We start from the raw sequence: 16,364 nt of genomic DNA, 5'->3' as shown, positions 1-16,364 counted from the left end.
TCGTTTATTTTCAGGTTGAATAGCTTTTAACATCACATGTCCCAGCAAGCTGCACGTGTCAACTGTTGCATAGTTGACAGAGGCTTGGTGGGGAACTGTGCAGGCTGATGCTGTGTGGCCGCCTTCCCACGGAGAAAGTGGACTGCCTGCTGCGGGCCTGCGCGCACACACATGCACGCACACACTCACTCACTTAGACGTGCACATACACATGCATGTGCACACGTGCACACACACACATGCATGTGCACACGTGCACACACACATGCATTGCACACGCATGCACACACACTCACTTAGACGTGCACATACACATGCATGCGCACACACATGCACACACACGGTATGTAAATCAAGGAGCAGCACTCTCCTGCTGTAATTTTGGTTCCTGTGGGATGAATGAGAAATATGCCCCATAGGTTCAAATATTTGAACACTTGGTGCCCAACTGACGATGCTGTTTTTGAAATGGAGCCCCCTGGTGCATCACTGGGGTGAGCTTCGGGAGTTCACAACCCCACCCCACTTCAGTTCGCTCCTGAGGATGTGATCTCGCTGTCTGCTCCAGTCCTGCACTGTCACCTCCCCACCATGGTGGCCTCTCCTTCTGGAATCAGAAGCTAAAATGAACCCTTTCTTCCAGAAGTTCCGTTCAGTCATGACCCCTTATCACAGCAACAAACGTAACTGCCGCAAGTGTTCCTTCAAACACAGCCACGGTCTGTGGCCTATGAAGGCTGTCACGGAAAAAAGTATGTTCAGCCGCAGGAACCAAAGTCCAAGTGGAAAGCTGCATGGATCAGAAAATATATTAGTTCATGTCACTAGAAGGCCAGCGGCTGGGTAACCCCTAGCACACACACACGCGCACGCACAAACACATACACACGCGCGCACGCACAAACACACACACACACACACACACACACACACACAACGTGATCTGAGGTCTTTAGCTTAGGTCCTCTGTGCTTTTGGCTCTGCCTTCCTGTTGCTGAGCCCTTGGGTTGGTTCTTGGGTGTGGGTGGATTTTTCGGGTTGCATCCATGCATAACATGCAGAAGAAACTTGTCTTTCCTGTGACTTCCTTCCATGTGAAGCCCCCAACAGAGCTTCCCGTCATGTGAGCTGACACCACGTGAAGCACCGTGTTCTCATCAGCAGCCCGTGTATAGAGTAATAACCTCATTGCTGATGTGGTGTGGGTGGGAACCACATGGTCTCCTGGACCTGCACCCCAGGAGGGTGGGTCCAAGTATGCTGGGCAATCCTGTGCCAAGACAACTGAAACTGTCTGAAACTAGTCCAAACTCTGTTTTACTTTTAAATTTTATTTTATGCATATAGGTGTTTTGCGTGCATTTATGTCGGTGTGCCACATGTATGACTGGTGCCTAAAGAGAGTTCATCGGGTTCCCTGGAACTGGATAGAGGTTGTGAGCCACCATCTAGGTGCTGGCGATTGATCCCTAGTCCTTTGAAAAATCAGCCAGTACTGTTAACCACTGAGCCCTCTCCAGCCCCAGTCGGGTATTTTCTTGCACACCTTAAGCTGGTTAAGAGCCCTCTGTGGCCCCATTCCAGTTCCTGCCTCAACTTCCCTCATTTATGGGTTGTAACCTGCAAGAAGAAACAAACCCAGCCCCCAGGACTCTGAGACAAGAGGCTCCCAAGTCCAAGGCTAACCCAAGCGGCATCCTGAGACCCAAGCACCAAAACCGACACACCCACTGTCCAGAGCTCCATTGCACCGCAGTGCCTGGCAGAGCCCTCTCTTGTCTCCCTGTGTCCTCCACAGCTTTTCCAGCCTCTGAAGAGACTGTGAGTGGAGGAGAGAGCGCAGCACACAGCTGACTTGCTCAGCAGCCACTCCCGGGGGGGGGGGGGGTGTGCAACAGGCTTTTCCTCCTTTCTCTGTAAAAGCCTGATCTTGTTTTGCCTTTTCTCTGTAAGGATTTAGTCTCCCCCTCCCCCCATGCTGCTACCTTAGCTTGGGCATCATTTTAAAATTGTTTTAGAATGGGTTTAAGGATCAATTTGAAAATAATTTTTAGGAAAATGATTTTCTGGAATTACAAATGCATGCATTACTATTTTAAAAAGACATATTTCACTGGTCATGGTGGCGCACACCTTTAATCCCAGTGCTCGGAAGACAGAGGTAGGTAGATCTTTGTGAGTTCAAGGCCAGCCTGGTCTATAGCGCAAGTTCCAGGACAGCCAGGTGTTGTATGATGTTTTACTCTAACTTTTTAAGGGGCCCACCACCCAGTTCCCAAATATGAATGCCCAGCATTAGCTTGGCTTGTTTCTTGTCAGCTTTTCTTAAATTATTCCGACCAACTTTTGCCTCTGGGCTTTTATCTTTTTATCTTTCTCTATTTCTGTGTACCTCCCTTTGCTTCTTTCTCTGTGGCCTGCTGTAGCTGGGTAGCTGACCCCTGCCGCCCTCCTCTCTTTGTTCTCTGTTCCTTGCTTGCCTCTGCTCTCCTAGTCACACTGCCTGCCAGCCCCGCCTACCCTTGCTCCTGCCTCGCTATTAAAACATCAGGTGTTTTAGACAGGCACAGTAACAGCTTCACAGAGTTAAACAAATGCAGCGTAAACAAAAGTCACACACCTGAAAATAATGTTCCCCAACAGCGAGGGTTGCATAGAGAAAAGCTGTCTCAGAAAATGAAAAAGAAAAAAAAGGCATATTTTAGCTAATTTCTATTTTTTTCTTATAGAGACTCTTTTCATGTCTGTTTAAAGTATTACAGCACATGGGCTGGTGAGAGGGCTCAGTGGGTCAAAGATTTGCTGTGTAAGCCTGGATACCATAGTTTGATCCCTGGAACCCACATAAAGATGGCCAGGCAGTGGTGGCTCACGCCTTTAATCCCAGCACTTGGGAGACAGAGGCAGGCGGATCTCTGAGGCCAGCCTGGTCTATATGGTAAATTCTAGGACAGCCAGGGCTACACAAAAAAAAAACAACAAAATGAAATGAAGAATTAAAATGGTGAGTGGAGAGAACCACTCCACAGATTGTCCTTTCCTCCATACACGCGTGTGAGCATACACGCCATGCACACAGTAATAAAGCATTGAGTCATGTCGTGGCATGTGTGCCCCCCCACAATAATAAAGCATTGAGGCATGCAGCACTTTTCTACAGAACTGTTAGGTATGTGGGCGCATAAGATGTTTGGAGATACGGTAACAGAGCCAGCCGGCGTCCACACCTCTGCTTTAAGCTAACAGTTTTGAAAGTGCTACACGGTCGTCATTTCCTCCGAAAGCTGCAATTATTAGTTCACGTGTTCAGGGATTAATTTCTAAATTTAAAGACTCTAGGTTAGAGTTGTGTAAACTGTTTTACCAATACTTCGGCTCCTAGAAAATAAAAACAAGTTTTGAAATAGTTCCTAGGTCGCTGGCGCAGAGAGTGGCAAAAAGCTGCAGGTTATGACCCTGGCTGGTCCACGTCGGTCCGTCGGTGCAGGCTGTGCTTTGGGCTGCGACTCGCGCTAAAGCGAATGTAGGGGACCCGACGCATCTCCCCAGCCCAGCAGTCCCTCCCGTTCTTACCGCGCACTTTGGGCTTCAGAAAGCCCTGTCATGTTAGCTGCTGTCCTGACTTAGAAGGGAAGGACACTAACAGCTGCCAGGTCTGTGTTCCACTTCACTGAACCTCCGGCATTTACTTCTTATTTTCAGGAATTCTGGTTTTGGATCAGCCAGTGGGAGCTGTGGTTTCTGCTGCTGAACGTGCAGACCCGCTGCCGGCAGCTCCAGCGTTACCTACGTGAACTGGCCGTGTTAAAAAATGTAAACCGTGACTCTGTAGAGATTCTGTGTGTAGGACAGAAATAGCAGCCTCTCAGCTGAGTTATAGCTAATAGAAATGTGACTACCTTGTTTTGGTGCTGAGGGCGTGCCGTGCCCTACAGAGGGTTGAGACTGTTGTTCCCCGATAAAGAGAACGGTCCTTAAAAGGTTAAGTGTGGGCCTGGGGTGATGGCTCTGCACATAAAGTGCACATTGAGCAAGTTTGAGGAGCTGAATTTGAGCCCTCTAGACCCATGTTAGCAGGGCGTGCATGGCGGGCCCATGGAACCAGTGTTCCTACGGGGAGATAGGCAGAGACAGGAAATCCAGAAGCTCTGAGCCCAGCCAGCCTGCTGTGTAGTAGCAGACGTTAGTGAGAACCTGTCTCGGGAGGAAAGTAAGGAGGAACTTCAGAGGTTGACCTCTGACCTCCACATGAACACTGCAGCAGGGACCCGTCCACACTTCATAGACACATACACACCATCTACACATAACACACACACACACACACACACCATCTACACATAACACATATACATACCATATACACATAACACACACACCCCCCATATACACATAATATACCATCTATACAACACACACACACCATCTACACATAATACACCATATACACATAACACATACACATACCATGTACACATAGCACACACACATCTACACATAACACATACACATACCATATACACATAACACACACCATATACACATAATACACCATCTATACAACACACACACACCATCTATACATAATACACACACAATATACACATAACACATACACATACCATATACACATAGCACACATATCGTGTACACATAACACACACACCGTATACACATAACACACATACCGTATACACATAACACACATACCATATACACATAACACACACACCATATACACATAATACACCATATACACATAACAGCACTTTCGGGGTAGGGCAGCCTGACTGTCTACACTACAGGTCACTGTTCTCAGCACCTGCCTCGCCGCGAGCGGAGGGACACAGGCATCGGTATCTGCAGGGAGGGAGACTGAAAGCATTCCCGTGACCACAGCCTCATCTTTACACACCAGCCAGAGAGGAAGCAGAGGGCCCCTACCCTGTGCTGAGGAGGGAAGGGCAAGGACCCCTGCGTGCAGAAGGCTGGGCACCTGCGGCCCCTCCCTGGATTCCCAGGTCCTCCCCTGCTTGTTCCTCTAGGATGTGAGACAAAGTCAGGTCCACTTGATCGTCAGCGAAAGGGCCCGTCTCCTGGGCTGGTGGTGCCAGGCTGTTTTGTCTGTCCCCAAGGACAGCAGGGATTCAATCTCCATTGAAAAGAAAAACAGTCTAGGCAAATAGGGTATTTGCTTCATTTGGAAAATTCCAAAAGGCCATAAAAAGAGTGAGCACAAACGACAGTGCCCCAGAGCAGGCAGACTAGGGTGGGGGCGCCAATCCCTCCCTCCGCGTGCACCGCTGGCTCGTGCCCTCCTCTTGGGGACCCTCTCTTTATCTGAAGAAGGGCAAGCTGGCCAGGGTGCTTCCCTGGCTCTCACATTGCACTTGGCCCACCTGCATCTCCTCCTCCCTCCCAGCCCTGCCGTCTTTGGACCCTTCCCTGCTTTTCTCATCCGTGTCTTTTTTTTTTCTTCCTACAGTCAACATGTGTGAGAGAGGCAGAGGCCAGAGACCACATCCTATTGTGCCTTTCCGACCCTGGCCATCAGTTATACAATAGCAGGGGGCAGTAACTGACCAAAAGGTCAGGGGCAGCGACCCTGGGAACTGGGACACAAGGGACGACTTTTTAACAATTATTTATTTTATGTGTACGAGTTTTGCTTGCGTCTGTGGTTGCACTGTGTGTGCGTTTGGTACCTGTGGAGGTCAGAAGAGGGCATCGGGTCCCCTGAAACCCGCATTGCAGGAGTTGCGAGCCACTGTGTGGGAGCTGGGAACCAAACCCTTGTCCTCTGAAGGCACAACAGGTGCTCTTAGCCTCTGTGCCAGCTCTTCAGCCCCCAGGGGCAACCTTAATATAGATGAGGAATTCTGCAATGTAAAATCAGTGTGGTGTGACTGTAGAATCCAGGAGAAAAGCAGGGAGGCTCCCTAGCCCAGCCACTCCTTCCAGGATGTCTTCAGAGGCCAGGACCTGCCAAGCCACCGAGCTCCTCACTGGGTCTTCCCTGTGGCCTGCAGCTGCTGGCTTTGCCAGAACACCTTCTGGCCTGGGCCAGGCATCGTGGAAGTCACAGCTCCAGCTGGCCCCAAGCTCCCAGAGTTGCCCTTTCCTAACTCTCCCACAGCATCTCAGCTCAGTCCCCAGACTGATTCATGGGAGTCATAGCATCTTTGACCCTTCCTCTTGGCCCACAAAGCGCACAGCTTACCACTGTCCTACACAGTGCCTGCTCACTGTTGGAGAGGAAAAACCTCTCGGGTTCAGAGGGCTGGTTAATCAAACAGAGAGAGATTAGCAGAAGAAAATGATTTTTATTCCTATACGTATCTATATGAGTGGTCAGCAAACCCCACACATTCACACACAAAAGTGACTCAGAGGCAGACAGAAGCTGGGGCTCACATGCCACTTTAACATAGGTGAGGGGCATCAGGGGAGCATTTGCAAGAGGACAAACGACTTAGGGAAAACACACATGGTTCTATAGCGGCCGTGCTGGGAAGCATGGCGGTTTAGTCAAGGTGATTTCTTGATCATGTGCTGTCTTCTCAGGGATAAGAGTCCCCCATGTGCTGTCTTCTCTTCAGTGATAAGAGTCCCCATTTCCTGATGGCCTTTGGAAAGAGAGTCCTGTAACTGTCTCCTTGAGGTAGGCGAATTGACTTCTCAGAGGGCAGGGCTTCCCAGAAGAGCCTCTGCAGGAACCATGTGTCCGGTCAATGCACTTTTGAGGGGCATGCCCCATCCAGGCTCCCAGAGCCCTGAACCTCAAGGCCACATGACCCACCTAGCACAGAGTTGGGGCAACCTTTAGGAGGCAAACAAAACTGGCTTTGGTTCCCTGCCGTGGCAGAAAGTGGTTTTTTCCCACTAGGCTTCTCTCCTTTCTCCTTCTTCCTCCTACAGAGTCTCACTATGTAGCCCTGGTTGCCTGGAACTCGGTGTATAATCCAGGCTGGACTCAGACTCAGAGATCCTCCCACGTGCTGAGATTAGAGGTGTGTGCCCTATTGCTTTATTCTTCTGAACTGGAGAGGTGGATCAGTGGTTAAGAGCACAAACTGCTCTTGTAGAGGACCCGAGTTCAGGTCCCTGCACCACATCAGGCAGCTCTTACCTGCCTGGAACTTCAGTTGCAGGGGAGCTCACACCCTCTTCTAGCTCCACAAGCACTTACACTCCCATGTCCATACCCTACAGAGACACACACACATGTACACACCCGTACAGGGACACACACACTTGTCCACATCCCTACAGACACACACACATGCACACAGTCCCACAGAGACACACACACTTGTACACATCCCTACAGACACACACACATGCACACAGCCCTACAGGGACACATACACGTGTACACACCCCTACAGTGACATACACACATGCACACACCCTACAGAGACACACACACATGCACACATCCCTACAGAGACACACACACATATACCTACAGAGACATACACACATGCACACACCCCTACAGAGACATACACATGCACATACCCCTACATACACATGCACATACCCCTACAGAGATGTACACATACATGCAGACACTCCTACAGACATACACATTCACACAAATGTACACACCCCTACAGTCACACACACATGCACATACTCCATACATGTACAGAATTAAAAATGAAGTCATCTTAATTCAGTATTCTTTGGGGCTAAGGATCACTCTCAGAGCTCTGGGACTGATATACATACATACATACATACATATACACACACACATACGTATGTGTATGTATGTACATGTACATATATATATACACACACACACACACACACACACACACACACACGCACATACTGGGGACATGTCACACACCCATAATCTCAGCACTCGGGAGGTGGAGGATCAGAAATTCAAGGTCATTATTGGCTACATGGTCAGTTTGAGCCAGTCTGGGATACAAGAGAGTTTATTTTGTTAAAACAATCATAAAATAAACTTCATTCTTCCCCATGATCTAGTTTCTTTTGGCCCATGAGAAATCGAAAAACATCTGGTGTGGGGCAGAAGTCCTGTGGTCCAGCAGAGGCCCTGGAACTTGATGCCCCTCCCCCAGCTTCCCCCACACTTCCCACAGGAGCCCAGAGGGGAACCCCAGGGCCGGGAAGAGCCCATGTTTTCTCTTGTGTGGAGAAAAGCAGGTTATCTTTCTGGGGCAGCTGGGCTTCAGGTGTGGACTTGGGGGCGGGAGGTGGGGGTTCAGAGGAAGGAGGACACAGGTGCGGTTCTTGGCTTCAACTCAGAATCCAGGACAGCAAGGCTGTGGAGGGCAGAACTCTGAGGCCTGGTGGAGCCCTGGGGTGGGGCTCCGGAGAAAGGCGATCCTGAGCACTGGAGGGTGAGGTGTTGCCATCCTAGTGGTGTCTGTGAAGGGAGAGCATGGACACTCTACGCAGGAGCTGGGGACCCCCTTCCCACCACAGCCCTCCAGTTGGGAATGCCCAACTGCACGTGGGTGCAACCGAGACAGTACTGCTGGTGATGTGGTCTGAACTGGGTGGCAGAGGTCCCCAGGCATGTGGCCAGCTGTATGTGTCTACCATTGACACCAGACCCAGCTCTCGCCTCAAGGGGAATGAAGATAGTTCCTTCTGAGCCATCCTTGAGTGATTGTGGCCCAGGAACACAGACTTGGGTCCTGAACATTTTATAAAGATACAAATAAAAGACAGCTATAAATCTAGATAGGTCTTCAAATACATTATGGGAGGCCACAGCTGGTCACAGCATATCAGAGACACTGCCATGAGTTTCAGGTATCACTTGATGACAATTTTGGCTTTGGGTTTGGTGGCCATTAGAGTTCTGCTAATTCCAAAATGTTTTACCAGACAGTCAAAAAGATGTTTAGTCCGTCCCGGAGGTGGACAGTGAGGGGACTAAGGGGACTAAAGATGGCTCAGCCACATTCCAGCTCTTCACAATCACGAAATTCGAATCACTTAGCGTGTAGAGTTTTTCACACAGACGTGGCTTCTTTTCCTGCAAACACTCTATTATGTGAGTGTCTTTATCTGTATATGAATCAGTCTACGCCCCACAGGGACACCAGAAAAGCCGTCACCACTGAGAGGAAGGTGGTAAAGCTCTCGTTCCGAGCCCACGGGTTTCTCATGAAGACAGTAATGCATCGTGCAAGGACTGGAACTCTGCGGAAACTCGGAAACTCGTACTTCCTCCAGAGGACGGCGTTGAATCTCCCTCCTCACAGCCGTCTGACTGCTTGTCTGTTGTCCAAGCTGGAGGCTGGAGAACAGAGCAGGCGTCCTCCACCACGCTGATTGGTTGGGGCAGTTCCTAGCTTTCGGTTTGTTTGTTTTCCTGCCCAGCGTCCTTTCCCCAGCCTCCTTCCAGCTTTCCTGGCGGGACACACACACAGACACACACACACACACACATTCTTCCTGCATCTGCCCTAGGCTTTCTGTCAGGGAGGGATGCATGGCCCAGGACTGGCCATCACACCTGCATCTGGCTAGACAGCCAAAGAGTTGGGCCACAGCTCAGGCGGGGCCTGTCGGAATCACCTTGGCAAGCACAGCCACTGAAGCACAGAGCTGATGTGGAGGCATAAACATCTGTAGTATCCGGAGAGCAGCTTTGGGGCTCTGGAGTCCTACCCCCACCCCCACCCCATGACTGCTTTTGGTTACATACAATGTGCAGGAGCTGAGTTTCTGCCCTGACCACCACGAGCCAGAATAAAATAGATTTACTCACATCAAATGCCACGCACTCAAACCTCCTGAGAAATGAGGCAGCCACACAGGGCAGAAGGCTGTCTCTCCCGTGGAGGTAGAGATATCTTAGGCCGTTCAAACCAGGCAAGGCCCAGAAGACGGCCGAGCTTCCCACTTACTGCGGTTTCCTAAGCATGAGTCCTTGTGCCCATGGCTTTGCGGATGACTGCATGTTCCCGGAGACCAACTTTCCACAGGGGAAGGCGGTATGAGCCAGCGCTTCCAGCCTTGGCACCTTAACAGCAAGGGTGTGAGTGACGGCCCCTTCCCCTGCTCTCCCTGAGTCTTAAGTGACTGGAGGAAAAGTTCCAGCTATTCCTTCTCAGGGGTCAATGACAGATCAAACCAGGCACGGAGCCTGCCCTCTGCAAGTTAATGGCCTGTGCAAATAACAGAACAAATTAAGACATGCAAGGGTGTGTGTGTGTGTGTGATCTGCCTGTCTGTGTGTGTGAATGTGTGTATGTGTGCCTGTCTGTGTGTAACTGTGTGTCTCTGTGTGTGTATATCTGCCTGTGTGTGTATGTCTGTGTGTATATGTCTATGTGTGTATGTCTGTATGTATGTGTATGTCCATGTGTGTGTCTCTGTTTGTATGTGCATATATATGTATGTATGCCTCTATGTATGTATGTATATGTTTATGTGGTGTGTATATGTCTCTGTGTATGTATATCTGTATGTCTCTGTGTGTGTGTGTGTCTCTCTGTGTGTGTATGTCTGTACATCTGTATGTCTGTCTGTGTCTCTGTGTGTGTATATGTCTATGTGTGTCTGTGTGTGTATATGTCTATGTGTGTCTGTGTGTGTCTTTATGTCTGTGTGTATATCTGTCTGTCATGTGTGTATGTCTCTATATGCGTATGTCTGTGTCTGTGTCTGTCCATGTATGTGTCTGTGTTTGTGTGTACATAAATACGTATGTATGCCTCTGTGTGTGTGTATGTCTGTGTGGTATGTGTGTGTATGTCTCTCTCTCTCTGTGTCTGTATGTGTGTGAATGTCTATATGTCTATATGTCTATGAGTGTATATATGTATATGTCTGTATGTCTCTGTGTGTGTCTATATGTCTATGTCTGTCTGTGTCTGTGTGTGTATATCTGTATGTCTCTGTGTGTTCCTGTATGTCTGTGTGTATGTATGTCTGTATGTCTCTGTGTGTATCTATGTCTCTGTGTGTGTGTATATATGTCTGTATGCCTTTGTGTATGTATCTGTGTATGTCTGTATGTCTCTGTGTGTGTCTGTGTATGTCTATATATCTGTGTGTGTGTGTCTGTATGTCTGTGTGCTTCTGTGTATGTCTGTATGTCTCTGTGTCTGTAAGTCTGTATGTCTGTGTGTATGTATGTCTGTATGTCTATATATCTGTGTGTGTGTGTGTATGTCTGTGTGCTTCTGTGTATGTCTGTATGTCTCTGTGTCTGTAAGTCTGTGTGTTTGTGTGTGTGTCTATATGTCTGTCTATGTGTCTCCTGGTGGCTCAGAGAAGAGGCACAGGCCAGCAGCGGGAGGTGTGGCAGCCGGAACAGTTAGAGATGGCATTCCTGCTGAGGCATAGCAAGGGCAATGCCAGGAGGTGCCATCAGGGATGTCGTGGAGGAGGACGTGGGTGGAAGGCAAGGGAAGACCAGGCCAGGCAACCCAGATGGAATGCACTTAGGATGCCCTGAGATCTCTGCTCCTAAAGCCAGCTATGGGGCGGGGAGGATTTCTGGCCAGCTCACTCAGTGGAATGCTGTGGTTTCTCTGGTTCCTCGTCTTTTCGCTGCAGACCTAAGCGTCTGCTCAGCTGATCTCCACGGCTGGGCTAGGCCAGTGCAGACATGCCTGGCCACCAGGGAAGTCCTGTGTCTGGAACCTTGAAGGTCAAGGGCAACACTTTGTTTTGGTTTGACAGTAAAACAAACCAACAAATCCAGAATCAATGCTTCAAATGAAGGCATTTTCACTCTGCAGACTGCCCTTGGTTCCCCGTGGTCAAGGTCAAAGGGCAGCCTGGGACCCAGCAGTCTGGGCTTTGCTGAGAGCTTGCTGCTCACAGAACCAGTCTTGCTCCAGCCCTGTGAACTGCTGGGCTGTCCCGAGGTTCCGATGGATCTGCGTGCCTGTTGCATTGATGAGGGAGGCCACCCAGCCACAGCTTGTCAGTGCAAGGTGTTTGGAAGGCTGCCTAGGACCAGGCTCTGCTTAGATCAGTCAAGAAGGGTCTAAGGAGGCCAAGTTTGTTGTATGAAACAGACAGTCCCAGGAAGGCACATTTTAGTAACGGGAGTCATTAAGGGCAATCAGACAGAGGCTGAAGTTAAAGATAAAAGGCTGTCGTGGTTTATCAGCAGGGGCAGGGCGGCCTGTGTTCTGTGGGGCGTTGTCTGTGCTAAGAGGAAGTTGTTGTTTCCCATTAATTGCAGAGGAGTCTTGTCTGGTGGTGGCTCTGGGTAGGTGATCAGCACAGCAGCCAGGCCAGCCTCTGGGAAGACTGCAGAGATGCTAGGCCCGCTAACTTAGTTTGTGCCCTGCCTTTTCACGGTTGCCATCTGCTTCTACGTGGCTAAAGCTTCAGACATTACATTTTTGTTCTGGAGTAGAGAGGGGGTAGAGAGGTAGATGGCGCATTTTCCAGAGTCCCCCGGAAAGCCTTTTAGAAACCCCCTCCTTCAATCACTTTCCTGTATATACCTCACTGGCTGTTCCTAGTTGGTTTATTTTTAAGGTTTATTTATGTTTGCTTTATGTGTATGTTTGCCTGCATACATGTATGTGCACCACACACATTCCTGGTACCTGAAGAAGCCTGAAGAGGGCATCCAGTCCTCTGTAGCTGGAGTTGCCATGTGGGTGCTGGGAACCAAACCCAGGTTCTGTGCACAAGCATCAGCCAGTGGCGGCTGAGCCGTCTCCCCGGATCCTGTGCAGCCCTGGGTGTAGGGAGCCAAGCAAGAGTGTTTTAGCTGAATGCATTGGCTGCCTTACCCTTCAAACATGGAAGGCAGGAAGGAAGAAACTGTCATCTCCAGGGTAGGGCAGCCAGTGCTCAGGAATGGGGAAACAGCTGGCCTGGGAGGGTGGCAAGCATTTATCTTTTCTTTATCAGTTCTAGCAGTGGGTGGGAGGGGGGAGCGCAGCGCAGGCCGAAACCTTTGCTGGCTTAGGAGGTGCAGGAGTTTCCTCATTGGTACAGTTGCCTCTCAGGCAGTCCCGACCTTGAGTGTGTGTGTGTGTGTGTGTGTGTGTGTGTGTGTGTGTCAGAGGTGTCTACACACCCAAGTCAGCCTGGCCCCCAGCGCAGCTGTGGAGTGTAAGGGGCGGGGCTCTGAAGAGAGCTTGGGGAGGATGATGGGATTTGAGTCTGGAATGTTGATATTTTGAAGGCTTGGTCCGCAGCAGGTAGCCCTGTGTGAAAACTTGGAGTCTTCAGAAAGTGGGTTCTGTTGGCAGAAGTAAGTCACTTAGGGCAGGCCTTTGGAAGCCACGTCTGCTTCTGAATGACTCACCCGAGCTGTCTTCCTTCTGACGGGGCCACAGGAAGAAGCTACCACAATGGATATGGCTGCTCTTGCCGCGATGGAGGAACTGAAATCCCTCTGTGATTGTGAACCAAAACCCATCTTTGTTCAATGTCATTTCTGCCAGGCATCTCCTCACAGCTGAGGCGACAGAAGAAATTCCTTAGAACTGAGGGGTAAAGCTGGGAAGAAAGAAACATGTCTGATCCTTCCCATACGCAACGGCTGGGGCCAGGTTGGGTTATAACCCAGTGTGTGTGGCTGTCACACGCTGTACCACACAGGACCCACACACAGCTCAGGAAGAGCTCTATCCCCAGTGTGCTGTCACCATCCTTTAGTCCCCACAGGGACATTGACTGTGCCTCTGTGGAAGTACGCCACTTGCCTGGCCCATTACCACACTGAACACATCTATTAGATCCTTGTGAGGTCCCAGGTCCTGTGAGTTCTCACAAAAATTCTGTCACTAGCCAAACTCTGCTTGGGTTCCCTGAACTATTTTTCAACTAGGCCTGAAGGTCTGGGGTCACATCTGTTGTCCAGATTTAGCATGCGTCTCCCTAAGTCAGTTTGACCAGAAATTTCCACCCTCAGTAGCATGTCCCCCATACCGTAGGTCTGATCATCCCCTCATGTCCCCTCATGTCCCCTCATGATGATTCAGGATGAACTCTGTTAGATGGGTGTACCTCAATCCCTCCTGCCCCCAAGGTTTCTTCTTGGTTACCTTCCCATCATGGTCTTAGGCCCTGTTACCTCCAAACATGGTATCTGGGCAACAGGACAAACAACCGAAACTGGGACGTTTTCACCTCCTTCCTGCCATTCCTCCACAGAGGCCATGAAAGAATTCTCAGACTTCCGAGAGCGTGTCTCCGTGTGTCAGAGCAAAGGAATGACACACAGGCTGGTTCCCCCGGTTTATCAGCACAGGGCTGTCCTTTGACCTGTGCTCATACCGCTGCACAAGATACAGACAGGCAAGGCGCCAGGGAAACATTTGCCATCTAAGCATGGAGACCTGAGTTAGATTCCCAGGACTCAGGTAAAACAGACAAACAAACAGAAACAGGCATGGTGGCACGCACTGTAATCCCAGCACTGAGGGAGTGGGGAAAGGCACGGGGACTCACTGGCCAGCCTAGCTTAGGTGGTGAGCCCCAGGTCACAGCGAGAGACCCTGCCTCCAAAACACAAGGTGGCAGCCCGAGAAAAAGATGCACACCCTGCACTGTGTACACATGTGCCCTCTGATCCTGAGAGAGAAACCCTGCGCTGTACACACACACGCTGTCCAATCCAGAGGGTAAACCCTGTTCTGTGTGTGCGTGCACCCTCTGATTCTGAGGGTGACACCCTGCGCTGTGTGTGTGCACCTGTGCCCTCTGATCCTGAGCATCACACCCTGTGCTGTGTGAATAGCGCTCTCAGACACAAACCCACATATACGCACACTCACAAACAGAAACACTATTCTTAGGCATGAAATCACATGATTTCCCCTATTTCTTGGACTTCATCTCTTTTTTAAAAAAATATTTATTTATTTATTTATTTACAGTGTTCTACCTGCATATATGCCTGCAGGCCAGAAAAGGGCACCAGATCTCATTATAGATGGTTGTGAGCCACCATATGGTGGCTGGGAATTGAACTTAGGACCTCTGGAAGAGCATTCAGTGCTCTTAACCATTGAGTCATCTCTCCAGCCCTGGATTTCACTTCTGAAGGTTCTTGAGTCACATAAAATTTGTGTCACATGGACGGGTATGTTCATTTCTTGCTAACCCATCCTTTGTTGTGGAAACTCAGCCCTGAGCCTCGGGGGGGATGGGTAAAGAAGACATATTCTCCTTTTTTCCTACCCTCTGTACTTCGTACCTGCTGGTCTTGCATTGACTCTAGTCTCTCTCCTGATGTAATGTCCCAAGTCCCAGCCCTGTACTAAGACAACTCCCAGATGGGGGAGCCCCGGGAGTGTGAGCTGCCTGAATACTTCAGGATGCCATGCAGAGGACAGGAATGTGCCACTTCACCTCCAGACTTTATCTTCCCCAACTCTGTCCAGCCTTTAGCCTCCAATCCCGGGACCACATGCCTGGTACATAGGGCCAGAGGGGAGCCAACCACGTGGGCAAACCTGAGCTGTTCCTATGCCAACACTGTATTTGAGGATCATCTATGTTCTGTTCACCCCACTACCTCTGTGTGGCCTCAGTGGAAGTGTTGGCATTCCCTGTGCCTCATAGGGAACCAGGTGCCAATGCCTGCTCCCAGTGCCTCTCAGAGGGAGTAGGTAAGACTCTGCTCCAAGGCACCGAGCCCATGGCTGGTGGGAAGTGGAACTTCACAGACATCTACAGGACAAGCCTCACCCATGGTCTGATACTAGGCATGCAGTAGGTGGCACCCCGTGTCTGTACAGGTTATGCACTAGGGCTCTGGTCCTAACTCCCTGAGGCTCATCTCAGACCTGCAGGACCTCAGAAGCACAGATGACTCAAGTGACGTCAGTGTACCCCACCTGATACTGTCACCACGATGTTCCTTGAAGTTCGTTCAAATGAACTAAATCACACAGGGGTGCAGTGATGCAAGGGCCAAGGAGACTTCACGCAGGAGATCAAGGCGGGGAGAGAAGGGTGGACAGAGCTATCTGGGGGAACCCTGGAGCTCAGTCAGAGCTTTTGCCAAGTTTGACCTGTCCTAGGCCACAGTCCAGCCTCCAGCCGCTCACCTATGAACAGGGCAGGCCATGTCTAGAATTCAAGAGCCTAATAGGAAAGCAGGAAGGCTCTCCCCTACTGGAATCCAGCTTCGTCATTTTCTCCATGGGGACAGGAAAGACTGCCACCCACTGCCCAGGGGAGGTGGGCGTGGGACAGGAGACTACAGACCAAACGTGGGCTGGGTTCAGGGGTACTCACCTGCAACCCCAGCACTCAGGAAACTGAGGCAGACCATGGTATGTCCCAGGTTGGTCTGGGTTATATGCTAACTTCCTGTCTCAAACAAACAAACAACAGTACATATGCTTATAAAGAAATACAATTTTACAAAGATGAAGAGG

General features: G+C 50.1%; 1 long non-coding RNA gene across 1 annotated transcript; it reads right to left on the bottom strand.

Annotated features, from left to right (window-relative positions):
• Positions 1-7,999: 7,999 nt before the first annotated feature.
• On the bottom strand, positions 8,000-14,174 carry LOC148118884 (uncharacterized). Its single transcript, XR_015735574.1, has 3 exons — positions 14,051-14,174; positions 13,280-13,473; positions 8,000-12,703 (listed from the first exon to the last, which is right to left on the bottom strand). It is a non-coding gene; the product is annotated as an uncharacterized LOC148118884 (long non-coding RNA).
• Positions 14,175-16,364: the final 2,190 nt, after the last annotated feature.

Source organism: Myodes glareolus, chromosome 19 (assembly GCF_982192425.1).
Source record: "Myodes glareolus chromosome 19, mMyoGla1.1, whole genome shotgun sequence".
Classification (NCBI taxonomy): Eukaryota; Metazoa; Chordata; class Mammalia; order Rodentia; family Cricetidae; genus Myodes; species Myodes glareolus.
Note: the sequence above shows the minus strand (reverse complement) of the source record. Positions and strands in the feature narration are given on the sequence as shown.